Raw genomic sequence first — 24433 nt, 5'->3', positions numbered from 1 at the left:
AAAAAATCCCTGAAGATGGGGGCTCAAAGATTATAGATAGAGGTTCTGAGATTACATTCAACTGGGACTCAATTCTGATTGGGCCTGAATCAGATAGGTCCAGATAGGACTGGATCTCAGGACAGCTGCTCAGTCCCTGAGTAGTGAAGCAACCTGCTTCATTACCCAGAGTGGTGCTTGTCCCAGGAGGCATGGCGCGTGTCCCAGGGGATGGGATGCGTGTCCCAGGGGGCAGGGCAGGTGTCCTAGAGGCGTGGCGCCACCGCGGGGGGGGGGGGGTACCCCCAATCGGGGCTTGGCATTTTGTAACCCTCCCCCTTTGGAATGGTACCCGGGGCGGACCGCCCCCTGCCCCCCCCTCAGAACACTACTGCTTTGCTTCCTACATGGCCTTGCCCAGAGACAGAGGGAGGCTGGGGGGTTTGCAGACTTTGGAGAGATCTCATGGGATGCTAAAACTTCTTGTGCTGTGGCCAGTGCTTCTGGGAACCATGGGAATAGGAATCACCTGAGCCCATTACAAGCCGAGCCAACACACCGGAGAGATTGGGGCTCAGCTTATTGCAGGCTCAGAAGTTTTCAAACTTGGCAAGTTCATTTTCTCAAGCCTCCAGTTCAGCAGACCTCTTTTCACAATTTGAGGCCCTTCAGTGGTTCCAAAGTGCACCACTCCAATCCCTTTAAATTCCTTACCACTTTAAATGATGGGGCCATAGTTGGGTAGAATATGTCATTGTCTTGAGATAGCTGCTTACTGACAACATTTATCCACAAGTAGAAATTTGCAGCTTTTTCTGATGGAGTGGGAGATCATTAATAGCTGCAGCATTCCTGAAGCTGTTGCACTGCAAAGGCTAAGCAGGTCTTGGACTTGCCAGTGCCTGGATGAGAAACTACCTGGGAGCCCCACTTAAGCAGCTCTAGGGTCACCTGGGATTAAAATGGGATATGAATTAGATAAATGCATTGCTGCATGGGAAATCTAATGCATGCTCCTGTTTCAAAACTGGAGCTGTCCTGTGCAGCAGCTGCACACCTCCCTGTAAATTGAAAGAGAGGAATAGACAACAACTAAAAAGTGATTGCTGGAAGAAATATCAACAACCTCAGATATGCAGATGACGCAACCTTGATGGCAGAAAGTGAGGAGGAATGAAAGAACCTTTTAATGAGGGTGAAAGAGGAGAGCGCAAAATATGGTCTGAAGCTCAACATCAAAAAAACCAAGATCATGGCCACTGGGCCCATCACCTCCTGGCAAATAGAAGGGGAAGAAATGGAGGCAGTGAGAGATTTTACTTTCTTGGGCTCCATGATCACTGCAGATGGTGACAGCAGCCACGAAATTAAAAGACGCCTGCTTCTTGGGAGAAGGGCAATGACAGGCCTAGACAGCATCTTGAGAAGTAGAGACGTCACCTTGCCAACAAAGGTCCATATAGTTAAAGCCATGGTTTTCCCAGTAGTGATGTATGGAAGTGAGAGCTGGACCATCAAGAAGGCTGATTGCCAAAGAATTGATGCTTTTGAATTATGGTGCTGGAGGAGACTCTTGAGAGTCCCATGGACTGCAAGAAGATCAAACGCATCCATTCTTAAGGAAATCAGCCCTGAGTGCTCACTGGAAGGACAGATCGTGAAGTTGAGGCTCCAAGACTTTGGCCACCTCATGAGAAGAGAAGACTCCCTGGAAAAGACCCTGATGTTGGGAAAGATGGAGGGCACAAGGAGAAGGGGACGACGGAGGACGAGATGGTGGGACAGTGTTCTTGAAGCTACAAACATGAGTTTGACCAAACTGCGGGAGGCAGTGGAGGACAGAGGTGCCTGGCGTGCTCTGGTCCATGGGGTCACGAAGAGTCAGACACGACCAAACGGCTAAACAACAACAAAAAGTTATGTTTTCCAATCCAAAAAATACATTTGAAACCAAGGCATTTTAATGGCAGATTTGAAAGTACTGATCCCGGCACTTGGGCAGTTAGCAGGAACTTGGCAAACCTTTGATAGATGTTATTGATACGAGGGGTTAAAGGATCCTTGCCTGCAAGCTTAGGGGTTTTTGTTAGCTTTTGATAAGAGCTAAATCTAGCTCCCAGGGAGGGATTACTGGAAGAAGGGATAGCAAATGCTTAAAAGGGTAACACGTTTTGTTTCTTTCCGCATACTGGCTTAATCCTGCACAGCACAGCTGCAGCGTGTTGCATGTGTGAGTGAGAGGCAAAATGTGATAATCAGACTCTAAACTAATTAGAAGGAGGGCTTGCCAAATTGCTTTTGCTCACAACTGAACACTGTGCAAATTATACATCGTAACGGCAGCAGTTGCAGAATACTTAGCTAAGCATCAGAGTAACATGTGGAGGAAAGTAATTAATGCCCTGCCCTGCCAGGCACATCTTTTCTGTTTCCAGACCTCAGCACCTATCAAGCATATTAATGAGCAAGGGAGGAAGTGCACAAGGATCTCTGGACATGCCCTTCCACCCAGGACAGAGAGCTGCACCTAGCGCTTAGGTCTCGCACTGCCCATAGGCAGCCCAGGTTCCTTCGTGTTCTTGGCAGTTCGATTGTCTGCTGCTCATGGTTCAGTGGAGGCACGGATGCAGAAGGCTCTGAGTTCAAGTATTAGTATGTTTGGGTTTCAAAAGTATATTGGGTTGCATGTGGGGAGAAACCTCCACCTGAGATTCTGGGAAGCTGCTTTCAGTCAGAGAAAACAAATGTAAGCTACGTGGATCAATGTTCTGACTCATCTACCTGAATTTTAGGATTCTTCCTTGGATGAAACACCTGAGGAATTTCAAGTGAACCCCCAAAAGTCTGAATCCAAAAGGAGTGGCTGGGGAAACCCAGCCAGATGGGCGGGGTGTGAATAATAAAATTTGTATCATTATCATTTATAATTACTATTATTTAGCCTAGCACTTTTTTCCAGTGGAGTTTGTGCACATCTCTCCTCACTGCTGGCTTTTCTTTCCATGCTCACATTCAAGCAACCTGAACTGCCCCTGGTCATGTGCAGGCCCTCCATTCCCAGGGAGCCGTCAGTGTGAACTAGGCTGTGCACATCAGCTGCCGATAGCAGCTCCCACCATTGTGCTTGTGTTCCCCCCCAGCCATTGTGATCACCAGACTCACTTCTGAACATAGCCAAAAAGGCAAGGATCATCACCCTGCCATTTGAGGACACAGAATAAACAGAAATTTATTGTTTTGTGCACAATGGTACAAAAAGTATAAGGCTTCCACTAATTTGACATAGCAATTATTGTTTTGCATCCATAATCAAGTTCATTTTGTGAGAGAGCTGATAATCACAATTCCTTTTTCAAAAATCAGTTTAGGATAAGACATTCAGTGTTTGTCCACAATAATTCATTCTCCATAGGGTCCAGTGATGGATTTTATACATGCTGGAAGGAATTAGGAGCTTAATGATCTCCAGTGAGATTTTATTTCCCCCCTTTTCTTCATCACTAAAGGTGCTTATAGAGTGTTTCTCTTCTCCTTCCATATAGTTAATATGCTATAATATCTAAGAAACCTTTTAAAAGAGAATGCATGTTTAAAGACATCTTTTTACTCTAAAACAAGGCTCCCACTCCTTTATTGAACTTCCCTGGGGGAAATTGCTTGCCAAATGCTCCCTAAGGCCTTGTTCACACATGCATGTATACCACATCTCTTTGTTTAATTACTGTGCCCTGGATAATTGGCAATAGAATGTGCAGCAACTTTACTGAAAAGGATTGTGCTTGAGGTGATTTGAACCTAAATAAGAGCTCCATCTGAAGTGTTCTCTTTGTGACTGCCTAGTCACACAAGCAAATCATGGCTGATGCTCAACCCCACAGTAGAGGCATTGCTGCAGAGCTGCTCCTTCTTTGCCCAGTTCTGCTAATGGTTCTTACTTGCAAAATGCTTGCTGTTCAAGCCCTTCTACTTCTGTCCCCAGGCCCACATATCCATTCCTTTCCCATCTGCTTTGCACTTAATTTTTATGTTTTTTGTGCCAGTAGAGCAGAGCAGAAGCCTGAGGTTGGTTTCTGCACCCCTTCATTGTAACTCCCTCATCCCCTTTCTGAAATTTTGGATGCCACTTTCTAGGGGTAACTCTATGATGTATGCCATCCTCATAATAAAATTGTTGCTCACAAATCCGCAGGGAAGAGAAGCAAATCACCTTTAATAAGTCTACATCCCCAATCAACTTTAAAGAGTGCCTAGCAAAAACATCAATTCAGCCTATTTATCCATAAGTTAACAACTGTTGTTGTTGTTGTTGTTGTTGTTACCTCAGGCTTCCTCTCACATGGATACTATTTTCATACAAATTGCCCATAAGGCAATAAGGGAGATTAAGTGAATCCTTTTAAACCACCCTAAAACTGTAAAGGCTGCATTATTTAAAAATGATAAGAAAAAAGGATTTGCTCATGAAATCTCAAAATTCCAAAGAGAAATAATAAAATGTGATATTAAAGTACTATCAAGAATGTACAACTTGTTGTTGGAATGGGAAACTAAAGATGAAGAGGTCAAATGTGTAATAATAAAGTGGGCTAAAGAAGTGTGACATAATATCCAAATGTCAGATTGGGAAAAATTATGGAGAAATAATTTTAAATTTACGGCCTATACACTGATAAAATAAAATTACATGAAAATGATGTATAGGTGGTATTTAACACCAGTCAAGTTATCACAAATGTATAAGGTAAGAAATGTTGGAAATGTAAGGAAGTAGAAGGTACACTTTATCATATGTGGTGGCAATGTAAAGGTATAAAAATATTTTGGGAAATGATATATAATGAACTGAAGAAAATGTTTAAAATAACCTTCCTTAATAAACCAGAAGCCTTCCTATTAGGAATTATAGGAAGGGAAATACCAAAAAATATATAAAAATCTTTTCATGTATGCGACTACAGCCACATGAATATTGATAGACCAATGCAGGAAAGAGGAAAAAATTCCCACAAAAAAGATTGGCAAATTAAGTTAATGGAATATGCGGAGATGGCCAAACTAACTGGTAGACTTAGAAATCAGGATAACAAATTTAAAAATGAATGGGAAACTTTTATTGCATATATGACAAAGCATTGTATACAAGTAAATACATCAGCAAGATTCTAAAAAAACCACTTGCAATACTATCATAATAGATAAAAATAGAAATGACTGGATAGAAATATGATTTGGACATGCACAATTTAACAATGAAATAATGGAACCACGGAGGGGGTAGAGGGAAGTCGGGAGATTGGAGAAATCCCATATATTGGTACTGTATTGAATGTACAAACATTATGCAAAATGATACAGTTGTTCACATTTTTATTTTTTATTTCTTAATGTTTATTGTTAGATGTTTGTTATAATGAAAACCAATAAAAATATTACAGTGGTACCTCGGGTTAAGTACTTAATTCATTCCGGAGGTCCGTTCTCAACCTGAAACTGTTCTTAGTATATGTGCTGCCGAAGCGAGCACACCTGAAACTGTTCTTAACCTGAAGCACCACTTTAGCTAATGGGGCCTCCTGCTGCTGCTGCACCACCGGAGCACAATTTCTGTTCTTATCCTGAAACAAAGTTCTTAACCTGAGGTAATATTTCTTGGTTAGAGTAGTCTGTAACCTGAAGTGAATGTAACCTGAAGCGTATGTAACCCAAGGTACCGCTGTATTTTTAAAAAACTGTAAAGGCTGTGCTTATGCAAAACCATTCTACTGAAATTTGGGAAGATCTGTTCCCTCAGAAGGGACTGCCATGCTTGCAAATGTCATCCAGTTTTGCAAGTGTGTGTGTGTAAAACAAACAACAACTTGTGATTCTTTTTTTAAAAAATCAAAGTTGCTCAGGACAAAAAATCCTAGACCTATTAGTTTATAATTTGGCAGATGTTATTTGCTTAGAAGTAGTTACTATGCCTGTAAATTTCATCCATTTCTGTAAAAAGAAGCAGTGGCTATGGCCAATTTTAAATGTCCCCAGAAGAGTGAGTGAGGCTAGAAGCTTTGTGTTTTCTAAGTCTGGTTTTGGACTCAAAGCCAAATTGGTGTGCTTCTGAAACACTTTCGACCAATTCACACTTGCTTCCAAAACTCTGACTTTGGGTTTGAGTCAAATACTCTGGTAACTCCAGAGTCCTTCTGATGCCAGAATCAATGCCAATGCAAAGTATATGGATCGAGTGGGGTTAAATCTGTATCATTTCACTCCAGTTGGCAAGGGTGTAAGCTGCACATGTATCCCTTTAGAGGTCTATTACTCATAGCTCTCCAGTTTCTCATTGTGCCTTGCAGAAGTTATGCTTATCCCTTTGGTGGTTCATTGTAGTGCAATGTTGTTAGATTCAATGTCAAAAAGAGCTCACAGCAGCCCACCAGTCGTTAGTAATGCCAGTTGGAAGTGTAAGATCCCATGGAGAGGGCGACTACGAGATCTCTCAGTGTAGCAGGCTTAATCTGTGTGAAGCTTTTCCTTGCATTGCACCACTGGGACCTACTTCATCATTGCAAACTACTTTGGAGGAGTTGTGTTAGGTACATGAATGGTGCAGTTAAGTGTCCACATTTTCTCCTATTAAGTTTGTGAAAACTATGAATTATGCTTGGCAGTCTAGGGAAAAAATATTTTCACATGGATTCTGACTAGCGCCTGCGAACAGTTTTTTTGTGCTGTTTCAAAGTAATTTAACTCAGGGGAGGGAACAGAGGCAATGATCATCCGTCTAGGATCAGAATTAATAGGACTAGTATTGATCAGCCACAGCTCTTTACACTGAGTTCTGGCCAGAGTCAAATATAACATTTCTTCACATCTGCCTTTGATTTTCTCCAGAGACTTTCATCTCAAAGACGAGCTGGCTTCAGAATGTTGGCTATTTGATTCTGCCCATCAGGAACAGACAGGGAGGGGGGAATTGCCCTAAACCCTGTAAGATAATTGGAAGCAGTGTGTGCAAAAAAGACAATTGCTTGCTAAATTTTACATAGGAAAAATATACAGGCATCTGAAAACAGAAGAGCTATATTGCTGTTTCCATATTGCTCAATTCCTTTGGGCAGGGATGCCATTTTGGATTTCAGCAATGAGGGTCAAGATTTCAGTGGGTGAAGGCAAACTTTCACAGTGGCATTCAAAAATGTATAATCAAGGCCTCGTCCACCAGTCAAACTTGCCCCATGAGAAGGGTATTATCAGCCCCCACCAGCCAGAGTCAGTTCTTTATCCCTGGTTAACAACAACAACAACAACAACAACAACAACAGGTGTTGTTATTATTATTATTATTCATTTCCCTGGCTGTCAAGGTGACTTACAGATAAAAACAGGAATAGCTAAAAGCATAGGGGGGGGGGACCATTGAAAAACAATTAAACATTGATAGAGTTAAAACAATGTCTGTGTGCAAATCTAATAAAAACTTGTAGATAATTACAATAAAAACAGCATGGTACCAGCCTTTTCATTAAATCAGTCAGTTCCCAAAAGTTTGTTGGAACAAGAAAGTCTTCACCTGCTGGGGGAAGGACAGCAAGGAGGGAGCCAGTCTGGCTTCTCTTGGGAAGGGAGTTCCAAAGTTGTCTGGGAGCAGCCACCGAGAAGGCCCTCTCCTGTGTCCCCACCAAGCAGGCATGTGAGGGTTGCAGGACTGAAAGAAAGGCCTCCCCCAAAGATCTCAAAACCTGGACAAGTTCACATGAGGAAAACTGATCTTTCAGATAGCTTGGACTAAATAGGACTTTATAGGTGATAACCAGCACTTTGAATTATGCCCAGAAACATACCTGTGGCCAGGGGAGCTGTTCTAGCAAGTCATCTGCTCCCTATAACCAGCCTCAGTCTGGCTGCAGCTCTTTGAGCCAGTTGAAGTTTTGGAGCACTTTTCAAAGGCAGTCCCTCGTAGAGCACATTGCAGTAGTCCAGCTAGAAATAACGCAACCTTATTTGATGGACAGATGCTGTCTCCTTTCATACTCCCCTCCGGATTTACCCTATTTTCTATGTGAAAATACTTCTGTCTTTTTTCAGGGCTGCTGAAAAGATTCATGGGCTGCTGAGAAAACATGAGTCATCTACTCATTCATTAATTCATTCATTTCTGTCCCACCAACATGGCTCCAGGGAGCCCCCAGGGCAGGTTATAATAAAACATTTTTCAAACAAATAAAATCCATTTCCTGGTTTCCTACACACCTCTAAAAACAATTAAAGCCAAATAGCTGCCATATAATAAAGCTGCCCCCTTGTCCACTGACTTCAAGCTGCCACCACTTGTCCCTCATATATTCATTTATTAATTTAGCAGATATGTAAACCAATTGATCAAAATGTTATCCAAGTGATGTACAAGTAAAATGCTAGATAAAACATCTAAAATCCACAAACCAATTAAAAAGCAAGTATACATAAAACCAACATCATTAAGCCAAAGGTAAAGCAATAAAAAATAAGATAGATATAGGCAACTAAATTACATACCTGTGTATACTTGCCCAAGCGGTAAGGTTTTCAGCAAGCACCTAAGAGAGTAGAGGGAGGGCGCCTGTCTAGCCACAATGGGCAGGGAGTGCCAGAGAGAAGGTGCTGCCACACTGAAGGATCGACTCCTCGCAAGTGCGGAATGAACATGATCGCCTTGCCCCCCAAGTACACACCTGCCCTCTTCAGTTGGAGGAACTGGCACTACTGCAGGTGTTACATAATCCCCGTTCCACATTTGTAAGTTCCCAATCATTTAGTGTGGCAGCTTTTGACTTTGGAACTCCCTGCCTATTGAGATCAAGCCGGTGTCTCCACTGTACTTTTCTTGGTGCCTTAGGTCCAAAGATGGACACTACATACCAGCAGCCCTCAAATTGTTTGAGGGCAATTCATTGCACAACTGTTATACGGTGCCCAATTAGGCCCCTTCGCCAACTGCACTCCATTAGAATTGGTGCAATCTAAATTCTTAAGATCTGTCCTACAAGTATCCAAATATGTCTCCAATGCTACCATACGCCTCAAAACTGGATTCATAAGAATCGAGGCCAGAGTGTGACTCGCCACTCTTAATTACTGGCTGAGACTAGCCTTCCGAGCAGCCTTGCTTCCCTGACAATTAAAGACAAATTTCAATTGACATGGAAATGAGCAGTGGAAATAACAACAACTAGGAAATAACAACTCTAAGATTCAATCCACAGATCCTACTCAACATGGGGCACGAACAAGCAAAAAACAACATTAAACAATTTGTGGTAGATACAGAACAACAGGTAAACCTAGCCAGGTCCCCCCAATTTTTAATTAGTGAAACTAGAAGATACTGTACTTGACTTCCCAAATGCCATGCATAACTAACCTCGAAATACCAAAACAACGAAGGGCTTTCACTTTGGCCTGTTGCCAGGCCCTCCTTTCAGCAATTCAGGAAGGCCGATACAGGAAGATACCTCACGAGGAGAAGAAATGCTCACGTGGCTCTGGGGAGCAGGAAACCACGGAGCGTGCCCTTCTTCACTGCCAGTATTTTATAGACATTTGAACTAGGTTTATCCAACCCATCTTATATAAGCTCCTGGACGTTCAGAACAACAGAACATCTCCCTGTTACTACAGGACGAAAGCCCAGAAGTCACATATTCAGTCGCCATGTTTTGCGTTGTCATGATAGATATTCGTCGAAGGATGGTCTATGCTACAGTTCAGCCCTAAATTGAAGGCTCGTATTGTTAGATCCGCACTTCTGAAGCCCCACCCCCATAGAGCTGTTTTAACTGGTCCTTTTAAAATTTTCTTATCAGTTTTCATTCATCCTTTATTTATGCTTACTTAAGTATTCTATGTATATGCTTTAAGCTATGTTTGGTTCTTGCTCCCATTTATTTAATAATTATTCGCTTAGACTCATACTGTTATGCTATTTATTTAGATGCTCTGCTTATGCTGGTCTGTGACTGTAATAAAGTACGGTAAATTCATTCATTCTTGGTGCCATTCCTCTTCAGGCAAGCCTACCAAGATGCCTAGAAAGTTCAGGTAATTTTAAACTGTTTTGGTATTTTAAATTTTGCATGCTTTAAAGTATTGTGAATTTCCCTCGATTTTACTGTTCTATTGTTTGTAAACTGCTTTGAGGTTGTTGCTGGTATTTACAATTAAGTAGGTATAAATTTTATGAAAGAAATTAAAAAATCACGTAATAAATAAAGTGTAAATTCTGCAGATCAAGGTGATCAAACAGGCATATATGGGGTATTTATTATCGTGAATATGTGCAATTTTGTACATATTATTTGCTTGGAGAACTTTGTCACAAAATCTGAAGGACAGTTGTGCTTCAGTTTGCCTATTGTTCTGGAAAGTGCACTTTCCAGTTTCACTCACAACCGCCACTGGTCCTCCCTCCCCGCTCTTCCCCCACTTGAGCGATCAGTTTTATGGGAGCCATTCTGCCAACAACACAAATAATGTAGTGTCTTTCCTCCAAGCTCCAGACTCAGAGAACACAAGGCGGGGGTTGTGGCAGATAATAGAAGCTGGGGGTTGTGATCTGCAAGAGGCGTTTTACAAGCCGTTTTTGACTTTTTCTCTCCAAGGCTGATTGAATTGTGTCAGGAACCAAAATACATCTATCAGTAAATATAATAAGCTGCTGAGTGTGGAGTGATCTCATATTAGTAAAACTAACTGCGGCTGGCCATGTCACATACTGTCAAGTGAGAGATGAATAAAACAAATCATTATTTTTGAACCAGAACAGACGAGCCTCCTCTGTAGCTGAAAGGAGAGAGAAAAAACAATTAATGTCTCTTTAGCACAGAGATGCTGGTGGTGGTGTCTGCGATTGTCAAGGGACCTGGGCATTAATTCAAGTATTTAAATAAAGGCATCGTTATCAAGTATGTCTTCCATTTATACACAGTGCTGGATGCCCACTGACGTGAAGCTTACGCTATTTGAGAATTGGGGGAGGGAGAGAGAGAGAGAGAGAGAGAGAGAGAGAGAGAGAGAGAGAGACCTCTTGGCAAGCTAAGTGATTTTAAAATAAAATGTTTCTGAGAAGGAAAATGCTTGAAACTTTTTAGTCTGTGGGGGCTATGACTGAGCCAAAAGGGGGGAGCTTGTTCATTAAAAATCTTCCATCAGAAGGAATCAAAAGTGGCCTTCCTTGTTTCAATGATTATTTTCATGCACCAGTGCAAAGGGGCTGTAGGAGGGTTTGCTTTGTGATCTCTGGTGGTTTGTCATCCTTGATTGGCTGAGATTACCTATGTGACTAGAAGGGTAATCAAGGCTCTAAATGGCCTTAATTGGTCCATCATGTCTGCATGAGCAGGTGGCAGGAGGCAAGAGGTTGGTCATTCCTGGGAAAAGAACTCCTTGGACCTAAAGGCATTTAGCAACTACTGCCCTGTTGCAAATACCCCCATTTTGAGCAAGGTACTTGTGAGGGTCATGACAACACAGCTGCAGGCATTCCTAGAAGATGCTGATGCTGATGCTCTGGGACCCATTCCAGTCTGTTTTCAGACCCAGGTTTGGGAGTGGATCTGCCTTGATCATGTTGCTCTTACAAGATCACTTTTATTACCCTTGACCATGGTGCCCTCCTGGACTGCCTATAGGAGAGGGGTTTTGGAGGCAGTCTTATCTCCAGGATTGGTTCCAGAAGGTAGCCTTGAATGAGTGCTTCTCAGCCTCCTGGTTCCTGAACTATGAGGTCCTGCAAGGAACTGTATCGTCTCATGCTATTTAGCATGTATGTGAAGTCTTTGGGAGTGGTCAAGAGGTGTTCTGGAGCAACATGCTTCATTTGAACTGGGAGTGGCTGATGAAGTCTGGATGCAGTGGTGGGCTGCATGAGGACTAATAAACTTAGTCTGAAGGAGTGGTTCATGGGTTCCCTGCCCGGGATGGAGTTTCACTATCTCTGAAGGAGCAAGTGCATCGTTTGGGGATGCTCCTCGTCCATCTCTGTCAGGAGAGGTGCAGGTATCCTTAGGGACTTGGAGTGCCTTCTACCAATGTTGGTTGGTAAAACAGCTACAGGGTTCCCGGGCTGAGATAGTTTGACCACAGTTGTCCATGCATTGGTAACTTCACACATGGATTTCTTGGGGTTGCACTGGAGGCTGCAGCTTGTGCAGAAATCAACAGCACATGGCACTTTGCTTTCTTGATTTGCTTTCTTGGTCAGGTGTCAATCTGCTACCCGGCAGGGTTGCCATATGTCAACCCATGTCAGTAGTCTAGGTTTTTTCCTTTAAAAAAGCTTGGGCAAAACTAAGAAAAGCTCAGCAACTTTTGCATGGCAACCCAGGCCAAGTTCAAGGTACTAACATGTAAAGCCCTATACATCTCAGGACCAGGTTACCTGAGACTGCTCCAGAGGAAGTATGATCTGGATATAAAAACTGGAAGTTCTCTCAGAATATAGTTGCCAATATTGAGAAAGATGGGCAAGTCATCTGAGTTGGCACAAGGCACATATAACTGGGACTTTTGTGCAGAATGAGCCCCCAACTTCCCATGGTTCCTGGGGAAGGTGCCACCTCCCCCAGCCCCTGAAGGACACTTCCAAGCAGCATTGTGAGGAAGAAGACATTTCCTGGAAAGGAACACATGCGTTAAGGATTACAATCCCATAAAGCGCTCTGTGCAATCGGTGATTTCTCCCCTGAGTGTTCTCTGATGACAACTCTGTTCTGAACCAAGCCAAGGAGAGGGCACCTCTTCAGCAGAGCCTATCCCAGCATGCTAGTGAAAAAAGGAGAGAGGAAGCAGCACAAGAAGTAACTTTTTATTCACTAAGTTGTGATTCATTGTACATTTCCTTCATCCATATCTCATAAACATACCTTGATTTTCATAATATGAAAATATATTTACAGTTAGTTACATCTAATGAATCAGGTGAGGCAGGAGTGCATGCGTGTTCAGAGAAGAAAGCAGAGCAGCCGGAAAAGCAGCAGTTGGAGAAGTAGGGCGGAGGAAATAGGGGGTGGCTGGCAGGAGAAAGTGGAGTAGACAGGGCAGTGGGGTGGGGGAGACTGGGGTGGGGTTGCCAGAGTAGTGTGTGTACAGCCCTGGATGATATCTTGCCTGGGGGCCCTTCAATGCTGGGAGTGAGATTCTGCCGTGACTGGCGAGCATTCATGGTGGGTGGGTGCAGTGCTCCCCCCCCCTTAAAAATGTTTTGGGGTACTCTCATATTCCTACTCATATTGAAATACTGCCCCTGAATGAGGCCAAACTTAGATTCACAAAATGTTTAGGGGTATGCATCCCCCCCAGAAAATAGCGCTCTCTCTCTCTCTCTCTCTCTCTCTGTGTGTGTGTGTGTGTGTGTGTGTGTGTCACAGTCTATCAAAAGAAGCAGTAGCTGGGCAAGGGTAGCAGCATTGAAACAAAGTGTATATGCAGTGAGGTAATTAGATTGTGTTGGTAATTAGATAGTTTCAAATATGCTAACAGAAGAAGCAAATGTCTGAATCAGAGAATATTTGGTATAGTCCCACTCAAAATCTTAAACCTCTTAAATAAATAATCAATGTACTTATTTGCAAAATCTTTATCCTTTATAATCGTTAAGCATGCCTTATGCAGATTGGATTTCTTTGCATGGTTTCAGCTTGGAACAGAAGATGAGTTTAGATGATGTTGTATGCTTATTCTTTCTCTAATGCTTTCATGTCCTTAGCCTTAAAGTTATTCCTGGGAGGTGTCATTTTGAGCTGTATTAGTCACTTAGTGTGGCACCATGTACTTACAAAAAGTAATTTGATGGAACACATGAGCACAAGCCCTTTCCTCTGCAAAGGGGTCAGGCCACCAAGAACCTTTTAAACAGTAATTGGAGAAAACAACATGTAACAAGAGAACTTTCATCTGAATCTTGTTCTTATTTTGCTCTTTGTGTTTTGTAGCTGTTGGTTATCAACAGGCCCTATTTTAGCAACCAAGTGATCCAGCCAAAGATAAGCACTTTTAAGGCTGGAGCTCCAACAATCTAAAGAAACAGAAAATAATGTCACTTGCCACCCCAATCTCTGAGCAGGGGTTCCTGGCGCACTTACCTGGGGTTCGTGTTTCCTTTTGGGAATGAGGCACAGTGGGGTTTTATGATGTATGTTTTATTTACAAAAGATATAAACAACCTTGATTAAATTTTAATCTCTACTGTGCCCAGTAATTTAAGGGGTTCTAGCACCCGCAAACTCATAACAATAAAATGGAATGGTGAAGGCTTGGATTCTGAGGAGCGCTTGATGGAAGTGGGTTGATGTAAGATTACATTGCTGTTCCTTCCTCATTGCTTGTAGCAGCCGAGCCCACTGCAAAGACCCACTCCTGTGGGGCAGGGTATCCTCCTGAAGTGGGGTGGGCTCTGTTATGGAGGTCTAAGGGCAAGGGAAGGATTATGAAAAAATTGAGTGGAGACACCTTTTAATTTATATAATTTATATGCCACCCTATACCTGCAGGTCTCATAAAATGTGTATTTGCATATTCTTCATACAATTAAAGGGACGTGGGTGCTGCTGTGGTGTAAACCACAGAGCCTAGGGCTTGCCGATCAGAAGGTTGGCAGTTTGAATCCCTGCGATGGGGTGAGCTCCCATTGCTCAGTCCCTGCTCCTGCCAACCTAGCAGTTTGAAAGCACGCAGTGCAAGTAGATAAATTGGTACCACTCCAGAGGGAAGGTAAATAGCGTTTCTGTGTGCTGCTCTGGTTTGCAAGAAGCAACTTAGTCATGCTGGCCACATGACCTGGAAGGTGTACACCGGCTCCCTTGGCCAATAAAGCGAGATGAGCACAGCAACCCCAGAGTCGTCCGCGACTGGACCTAACGGACAGGGGTCCCTTTACCTTTACATACAATTAAACTGCTGTTACTCCCGCCTCACAACATTTGGAGAAAAGCAAAATGCATTGGATGCACATTAATCTGAGATGTGCAGATCAGGTAATTTTGCATTAGAATTTGCTAATTCCTCAAACATCTCCACATTCACCTGCTTCTGTAACAGCAACCACAAAAGCTTATTGTTTCATTTTTATCTCACTTTTCAGCCAAGGAGCTCTGGGCAATGTCCTTCGCCATCATCCATTTTTGTCCTCCTATCAACCTTGTGCTAAGAGCTGGGACTGAGGGAGAAGGAGTGGCCAACAAGCCCCAGTGAGCCAGGATTTGAACCTTCCCAGATTATGTCCAACCTGTTGCCCCTGGCATTGCAGCAACTTCTACAAGGGCAGTTTAAGCCCTGTCACTTGAAAACAGAGGTTAGGGCCAAATCCAGTACAAAGTAAACCTCCTGGTCCTTTGTAAATTACACACTGACAGTTTTTTAAAGGTTTTTGAATGCAGCTTCTGTGTACCTCAGCAGAAGATATTTCTCACTGTCCTGTTGCTTTTCCCTTGACTGGAGCTTTCTGCATTACTGTAACACATTTTTTATTCCCTCATCCATACAGTAAAATGAGGAATCGTGGAGATTAAAAGCTATTGCTTTCAGGTCTTGCTCTCCTGTTCATTTCCTGTTAGCCAACTGATATAACCCACCCAGAGGCATTTTTCATTAGGGGCTGCAGCAAACCCAGTTTCTTACCTCTTGATTTGAATTTTGCACAGACAACACTCAATTGGTGCCCTCCAAGCAGTAGATAATATTTGCAGGCAATCCTGAAGGGAAGACACAATGTGTTTTCATCTTAGCAGGTGTTTGGTGATACACATCACTCTGCTGTGCTTCAATCTTTCTCGTGTTAGTCATCTCGAGACCACAGAAGAGATTAAGATTTGAAGCAAAACACTTTTTAATCTATTTCATATCCAGACCTCCACAATATGCCTTCAAGGCATTTCTCTAAGAATGTTTCTGCTGCCATTGAGGACTTTTTTAAAAAATCAGTATATAGAATAAAGCCATTTTTTTCTCAAAGCCCACTGAGTAAATTTAGAGAAAATGTGGTGGGTGTATTTCAATTAGCAGACCAGATTTTCCAGTCAGTGCCTCAGAGAATGTTGAAAATCTATTAAGGGAAACCTGAAATGCTTTAGGTTCTTGAAGTTTCAAGAGCCACTTTGGATCATGGAATTCAATAGCCTGTTTGAATGCAGTGTTCCTTGTAGCTAACATTCCTGAAAGATGTCAATTCCTGCCTTGAGTTTCTCCATAGACAGAGATGTATAGACCAGCTTCTTACACCAGCCCTCTCTAGGCATTCCAAAGAATGCACAAGGGCAAAAAGTGTGTAGGGGCAGTGGACATATGTGCGTTCACACACACACGGCCCTGCCCCCAATATCCCTGTGTATGCTGGATGCAGCCACTCTACCCCCAACCTGCACTGAGTGGGGAAGTTGGAAGGGGTGTCTAGGTGCACTCAGCCCTTTCCACTCAATATGGAAAGATCAGGGGTGGATTGAGTCGGGGTGGGGATCGTAGGAGCTGGGATGGTGCACCTTTGCCCACTTTCCCTATGTACTTTATGCCCTCATGCATTTTTGAATGAAAGGATAGGGCAATTGTATGTTCCCCATTTACTCTTTGATGGCAACATCAAGTGACAATTGGCATGTGTGAATGTTCCATCACAGCATCACCTAAAAGCAACTCCAACACTGTGGGCTGAATGTTGTTGTAGTTAATTAAATTTGTATAGTGCCCTATACCCATATAGGGCACTATACAGGGCCATTCACACCGCAGCGTTCAGGACCTATACTGATAAGAGTTCAAGTGATATTTGTAAATCCATGTGTGAATCAACTCACAGACTGTATGTTGAGCTGCTCATGCAGTTTGAAATTTTCCTCTTTGAATCTTTAATTCAAAGACACTTTCATGTAGTTTAAAAGTCCTTGTTGTGGAGACACTGAGAACAATTGGAACTTTGCTGTGTGTGTTTCCTGAAACACCCTGAGTCTGATTTCTGAGATCCAGGGGCATCAGCTCCCAAGACCCCTCCCTAGAGCTTCCTTGGTTTGGTCACTTGAGGAAAAGGACATAGCTCACAGAGCTCATGGCTTCTGAGCTCCACTTTTGGCAATTCCAGGTAGGACTGGGGAGCCACTACAAGTCGCTGGAGTCAGTACTGAGCTAGAGGGACCAAGGGTCTGACTCAGTATACAGCAGCTTCCTAGGTTCTCAGGAAAGTAGGGAGCACTGGCTGCTCCGAGAACCAACTGCATGCAGAAGCAGATTCATAGTGTATCAACTGCATGCAGAAGCAGATTCATAGTGTATCATTCCCCTGGGGGAAACATATCAAAAATTGATGAGGGCTTGAGTTCCAGAATCAAATGACCATATCTTTAGGCACCAGGCAAAAACTTTCCTCTATAACCAGGCCTGTGGCCTTTAACTATTTGTTGCATTTTAGAGGTGGGGTCAGGATGTTTTTAATTTATTCCCTCCACCTTGGTTTTAATGTATCTAGCGGTGGGTGGGACTGGGTGGCATTGTTTTGTTGGTTGTAAGTTGCTTTGTGTTGCCTTGGGCAAGATAAAGCAACTAGTAAATTTAATAGATAATACAGTATGCAATAAAATTAAAATATATACCTTTTTAGGACCCTTCCCAGCTTATAACCACACACTGTTTGTTATGCACTTGTTTTTATATTATATACAAATGTTCTATATTTTTCTATGTCTTCTGGTCTCCCAGGTTCTTCTCCGCTTTCAGGGAAGGGCCCACAGCTCAGCTTCAAAGCACATGCCTTGCATGTGGATGTTGCAGAGTCCATCCCCAGCGCTTCCATTGGAAAGACTGCTTGCTGCAGGCTTTGGAAAGAGATCCTAGCATACTGCATTGTGTCAGGGGACAAGCTGGGCTAGATGGGCCTGTGCTCTGACCCAGCATGCAACAACATGGTTTGTACTTTTTAGTATGGGGACTGGGGAAAGAAAACAAAATATATCAAGTGTGGTGTATCCATTGCCATTCCAAACCTTTCTCCCAAATATCAGTAAACTAAAAGCAACACACTGCCGTAAGCTCCTTTCTTTCTTTCTTTAGCCAAAAGGATTAGATTTGTCTCTTAGACAGGTCTGACATAAAGTATAGATTTCCAATGGGTTGAGTTTAGCCAGTCATATCTGTGATTTTGTGAGTGGTGGAACATCAGTCTGAAGACAAAGCCTGTCCCCTACTGGGGAAGAAGATATTTAAAAGATAAATAAGGCAAGAGGGCAACATTTATTGGGCCACTTGTTGGTGGTGGAAGAGGAAAGGAATGTTTCAATTATTCAACAGCAAGAAATATTTCCCACAGTTGTTAATGGATTTATACAGCAAAATCAGCATGTGTTGCATTTTAAAAAGAGGTACATTCAAGAAACAGAAGAACTGATGCTTGTGTGACTCCTGAACCAAGGAGATAAGTAACTATGCAACCTAGAAGACATCTGAAGGCAGCCCTGTTTGCGGGCACTTCAGGATTTGAACCAGAGCCCTTCAAGTCTCTACAGTATGCACCATCATACCAGTTAGCTAGGAAACCAAACTTCAGGCCTCCCAAGCCAGCAGGGAGAAACCCCTGTGTAGAGTATTTCTGGCCAGGGAGTCAGCAGCACAGGAACAACCAATCTCTTCTCATTTCTTCTTAGTGTTGCTGCTCTTCAGATATGAAAATGAAGAGCAGGTTGCAGAATGAAGGGACTTATACTGATGTAGGGTAAACAGCAAGCAGCCTTTCTAGGGTATCTTTTCTACAGGACATCTCTCCCCCACTTTTTCTGAGCTATGGTCTTACTGAGAAGAAGGAGAGGTAGTAAACCTGTGCCTCAGGACTTGTTCCATCCCTAGTAAGCCCAGATCTGAGCAGTTTTGGGCTTGCCCCACCACTTTCCCCAGAAAAGCCCATGCAGATCAAATGTCAATCTGTGGAAACCTCTATTGACATCTGCTCTGATTCAGCAGTGAAGATCGTGTTTTCTTGGGGGAAAGCGGCAGGAAAATGTTTTTGTTGTTTTTGTCTGTGTATGCATGGGAACATTCAGTTATTTGAGCTTCACCTGCCATCTACAACAGTATAGTCCTGGTTATATGCTCCATTATAGGCCTGTTCCATCCCATCTTTTGCAGATTAAAATAAAAATTCACATGTAAATTTATGGATTTTGTACACATCTTATATACATTTTATGCCCATTCCCCCAAATACACATTTTTAGATGTTTTGCAATGGATTGCCCCTGAAATGTGCATTTTGGTACACTTTTGAACCAAAACTGCCTTGTAAAATCCAGAGGTGTGCATAATCTGGTAGCTGGATTCTGATCTGTCAGGGACTTTATTCATTATTCCAGTAAGTGTCTCTATCCTTTCACTGCCTTGACCTCTGACCTGCTAGCCTTTCACTATAGAGGTGAAAAAAATACTGAATTTTTGTCCACCTAATCAGATAAAACATCTAATAAAATCTTGCTTAGAAGATGAAAACAAGAAAACGACTGGAGACTAAAAATTCTCAGGTCAAGACTGAGACTCTGATAATATTGAGAAAAGCTAAGATCTCATGTACAAATGCAACATTAAGTAGTATAAAAATATATATAGAGAGAGATTGTGTTACAGAACTTCTTCACTCTTTGATAACAGCATTGGTAAGTATCAAGATGTATCCTAATTGTTCTTCTAAATATCTTTCTGTGTGTTTTGTTCTGACTGTCTCTTTAGGAAAGTGTTAGGTTATCTGATTACTGTATATAATTGCATCCTATGCTTCTCATGTAAACTGTACTCCTCTGAAAGTAAAAGTAGTGTTTAAAAATATTTTCTTTCTAGACTTCCGGGTTGGCGCCATCGCCGAATGGCGGACTCCCTCCGAGCTCCGGAGGGAGCCTGCTCGGCAGGGGCTGGGTCATGGCCCGTGGACATGGGTGACTCGGCTGGCACCGTTAGCGCCCTCCCGACTCATGAAGGAGCCTTTTTAAAGGCTACGGATTGGGTGCCGGGGAGTGGCGTGGTGCTTTGAGTCCTCTGCTTTCCCTGCCGAGCGAAGCCGCATGCCATCCGGCGGAGAGCGCTGACTTCTTCCATTGAAAATTCGGACTTTTAACAACAACCCGTGAGTAATTGGGAAACCGGGTTTAAAAGGGAAAAAAAAAGGAATCTTTTTTTGGATTTGGCACGAGCGGGGGGGGATCCACAAAGGAAGTCAGTCCCCCTCCCTACTGTAAACATTTTAAAACAAGGACTGGGTAACCAAGGTCTAAAAAGAAGCGTATTTCTGACAAAAATTAAGAATTCCACGATGGAAAACTACAAGAACTGTGCTGGAGGAGAAGAGTGGAGGGAGAAGGAAAACGCAACCCCCCCCCCCCCCGGGAACCGGGGCGATTTGTGAGAGAGCCTGGTGAAAAGAGACGGAGATTTTGACAGCTGTCAAAGTAGCTGTCAAAGTCGGAAAATTTAAAGAGGACTCTGCTATGAGGACTTTGCTAGTTAATTTCGTTACAATTTGCTACGATTTGGATACAAAATGTTGAAAATATGGAACAACAATCGGTCTTTTGGATCAGAGGAAACAAAGTTACTACAATCCCCCTAGAGGGGTTTCGGGACATTACAAAGATGGTCGTAAGTGGAAAAATACTCTTGGAATTGTACAGGACTTGTTATCTCCTGGGAAAGCTGCAAAACTGAAATAGTATTTTGTCTACAGGGGTGCTTACATTAAAGGAGACAATAGAATTTTCTATTGAAGAAAGGAAGGGACTGAACGCAAGTTTTTGTTCCTGAATAACAACAACCCCTGTAGAGCTACTAAATTTCTGAATTAGAACGTTTTAGCAACAGAACAAGACAAGAAATTGGACTACAACATGGAAAGAACAATGGGGGGAGCCTTAAAGACCAAGGAAACTAAAGGCCCTTAGGGGCCGTTTTTGGATTGGAGATTTGAAGTTAAATACCATAAAAATAACTTTAAAAAAAAAAAGCTGGCAAGGAACTGGGGGAAAATCTGATTATGGATCTAAGACTTCCAGGCAGACAACAGACAGACTGATGGACATGGGGAATCTAAACCGGGGAAGGGGGGGGGGAGATTTAGAATCCAAAGGCTGGGTAACTATTTTCTGGAACTTTTTTTATATACTTTTTATCTTTTATATCTTTATATAGTTTTTTATACTTTGTTGGGGAGCCTTTATTAAAAAAAAAAAGGGAATTCGTGGAAGGAAAATGGGGTGGACTTTGGGGGGAGAATCTTTGATTTTTACTTAAGGTAATGATGATGACTGTATAAATTCAAAATTGAATATTGGGTTAAACAAATTAAGTTTTAAATTGGGAGTGAGAGCTTGTAGAACCAACGTTATGAAAGGGGAATATGGTAGGGATGGGGGAGGGGGGAGTCCCAGAAAGTGGGTAATGACAGTAAGGTTTCAAATGTATTTTATTTTTGTTTTACTTTTACTTTCTGTATTTTGGAAATTTCAATAAATATGATTTAAAAAATAAAATAAAAATAAAAATATTTTCTTTCTAGAGACAACTCATTCAACGTTTATAATGCTAGCGTAGTCCTCGGAGCCCACAGAAAAGAGGATCACTTTTCTTACCACAACCTGGTAAATACACGAAACTTATGGTTTGCTTAAGTGTTAGGATATGAAAACTTACCTTACAGTTGGAAAAGCTTCAGAAAAGGACAACCAAAATGGTCAAGGAGATGGAACAACTTTCCTATCAGGACTTAGTTTAGAGAACAAGTGTGTAAGAGGCAGCACGATAAAAGTTTACAGAATTATCCCTGGCATGGAAAAAGTGGATAGAGAAAAGTCCCAACCCCCCCTCATAACACCAGAACGCATTGATATCCAGTGAAGCTGACTTGTGAAAGCTTCAGGACTGATAAAAGAAAATACTTTTTACACAGCATACCCTCCAACATTTTCCCAATGAAAATAGGTATGTCCTAAGGAAAAGCAGGATGTTCTGGCATCAGATCAGAAACCGGGGGGGGCTTCTGTAAAGCTGGCGTCATCCCTGAAAAACAGAGATGCTTGGAGGGTGACACAGCACCTAGTTAAACTATGGAACTCACTCCCACTGGAGGTAGTGATGGTCACCAACTTAGATGACTTTAAAAGAGGAGCAGACAAATGAATGGAGAAGGTGTCAAGAAAGGCATGAGGCTCTGCCTCCATGGTTGAAGGCAGTAGAGCTGCTGAACACTAGTTGCTGGAAATTCTTCTTATGTCCCTATGTTCAGTGCCCAAAGTGAGGAGGAATGGGGTAGGGTGCCATCCCACTTCTTTGCAGGCAGCTCTATAAATATCCAACTTCTTTTCAGAAGGCCAGAACTGATTCTGGCCCAAGTCTCCCATCCCCGCCCCCCAGTTAGATATGGGAGGTGCCCTTTATAGTCAATTTTCTCCTTACAGGCCTCTTTTACACCTGTGCTTTGGAAGGACTTACCTCAGATTGCAAGAGATGTATTCTAGAAAGATTGAGTTGTTTACCTATGTGAAAGTTTGTATTGGCCTTTTTTGGAGGGGAAGGGAACTTTTTGCTGTATGTAAAACCAATTCCAGTCATTTTAACAAGTCTGGAGGGGAATAACATGAAGAGGAATTTAAAGCAGAAAATGTACAAACCCAGTACATACCTCTTCCTTAAGCTCCCTTGGAAGACTTGTTGCGTGTGGTTGCAGAGGAAGGAAATGTCTTTCCTCCAACTAGTGTAACTGTTCTGGGAGAATTCAAAACCCTTTTCTGTGCTAAGAAATGAACAATGGTGATGTCATCACCAAAGATGATGTCCTAATCTAACAAAACTGAAAAGAATGCCAAGGAATGCCAAGGATCAAGATGAAAAAAACGAGGGTGCATTTCAAATCCTGTGGCCTTGGAGCAGAGGTTGAGTTTGGCAAAGAGGAGGTCGGCTCCTGCAGAACTTTGAAAAGGAGTTGTCAGAGAAATGGACCGAATCAATAAATCCCCTCAAGAGGGAAACAAAAAAAACGTCTATTAAACTGGGTAACGTTAACAAAACAGTGGATACAGCTCTAAAATGGGGGACGAGACACTGTGCCGGGATCAAGGTCTGCAGGAAAATTACACTAGAGCTCCAGTTCTGCATGTTAGATTAGGAGGATAGAAACTGTCTCTGAATTCTGAGGATCCCAAGGTGTGTGTGCTCCTGAATCTTCAGGGAGCCAGGACTTACCCTGCCTTCCTGGTGAAGTGGCTTAAGGATATGTTCCTGAAAGAGACACATTGAGCACTTGCACCAGACCCTACACAAGGCCAACGTCACAGGGGAAAATATTATAAAATTCTCTAGATAGCCTCTAAAAGAAGCAGCTATGCAGAGAGCATCACTGAATGAGGGAAAGTCTATTCCCGTTTTTCAGCACCACACTTACAGCAACCACACACCCAGAAGCATGCAAGCCCTTGACAAGCCTGGATTCGCAACTGGTAAGGAGAATACAGCTACAGATGAATCCAGCATCAATAGAGGGAGAAATCAACCTGATGACCTGTGTGATTAGAGACAGTCTCTCCATCTTCAGCACAGAGAGAACTCAGTTGAAAAGCACAGTGAAATGTTCAGCACTTGAATATAATGGCTCTGCAACATTATGGGTTGAAATTACATATATCCAGGGTAAGACAGCTACTGTTCATGCTAGCTCTGTCTTGAGTCTAGGCTGCAAGTGGAGCTGTCCTCTGCATACAGTAAAAAAAATGGTGGTAAGGAAAGCAAGAAGTTACATGTTATAGGGGAGCAGGCATGCCAGGTTCTGCCCCACATCGTGGGTGCCTGAAATACTCAGGTACTTTATAGCCCTAGGTTCATCTTGTCATGAATTCTGCTCAATATTGAACCAGAGCAGACTCCAATGTATAGTTAGTAGAGTAAAAACATAAACACATTGCAGGATTTCCAAAAAATAGATCAAGAGGCAATTAGATTCATCTAGCAGAGCTTTAGTACTACTGAAGGCAAATGAGCATATCGGTCACAACTCCGATACATTTCCAGGATTGGCACAGTCCATAAGAAATCCAGTTGCAGCAGACTTAACTTAAACTTACAGTAGGACTAAAACCTTAAACATACTATGTACAGAACACCACACCAGATGAAGAGAGAGACAGAAAGTGAAACTCAAGCTCCTTCTGGCCTATTATTATAGTCAGCATTACCTTGGCAGAAACAGATACTGTAACAGAACCTGTTGAACCACCTGTTCAGCTTCTCTGAAAGAATAACCCAAACACCAGGAACCTTCTGCTTGTTTCCAGGCAGAATAGAAGCTTGCTTGTTAGCTAGAAACTTCTAGCTTGTATCACACAGAGAGAAGCTTCCAGAACACTCTTGAATCAAATAGAATAGGAAAGATCTCTACACTTTAGATCAGGAGTCCTCAAACTACAGCCCATGGGCCAGATCCAGTCTGCCA

This window comes from Podarcis muralis, chromosome 4 (assembly GCF_964188315.1).
Source record: "Podarcis muralis chromosome 4, rPodMur119.hap1.1, whole genome shotgun sequence".
Taxonomy (NCBI): Eukaryota; Metazoa; Chordata; class Lepidosauria; order Squamata; family Lacertidae; genus Podarcis; species Podarcis muralis.
The sequence above is the reverse complement of the archived record's forward strand: the minus strand, read 5'-3'. Positions refer to the sequence as shown.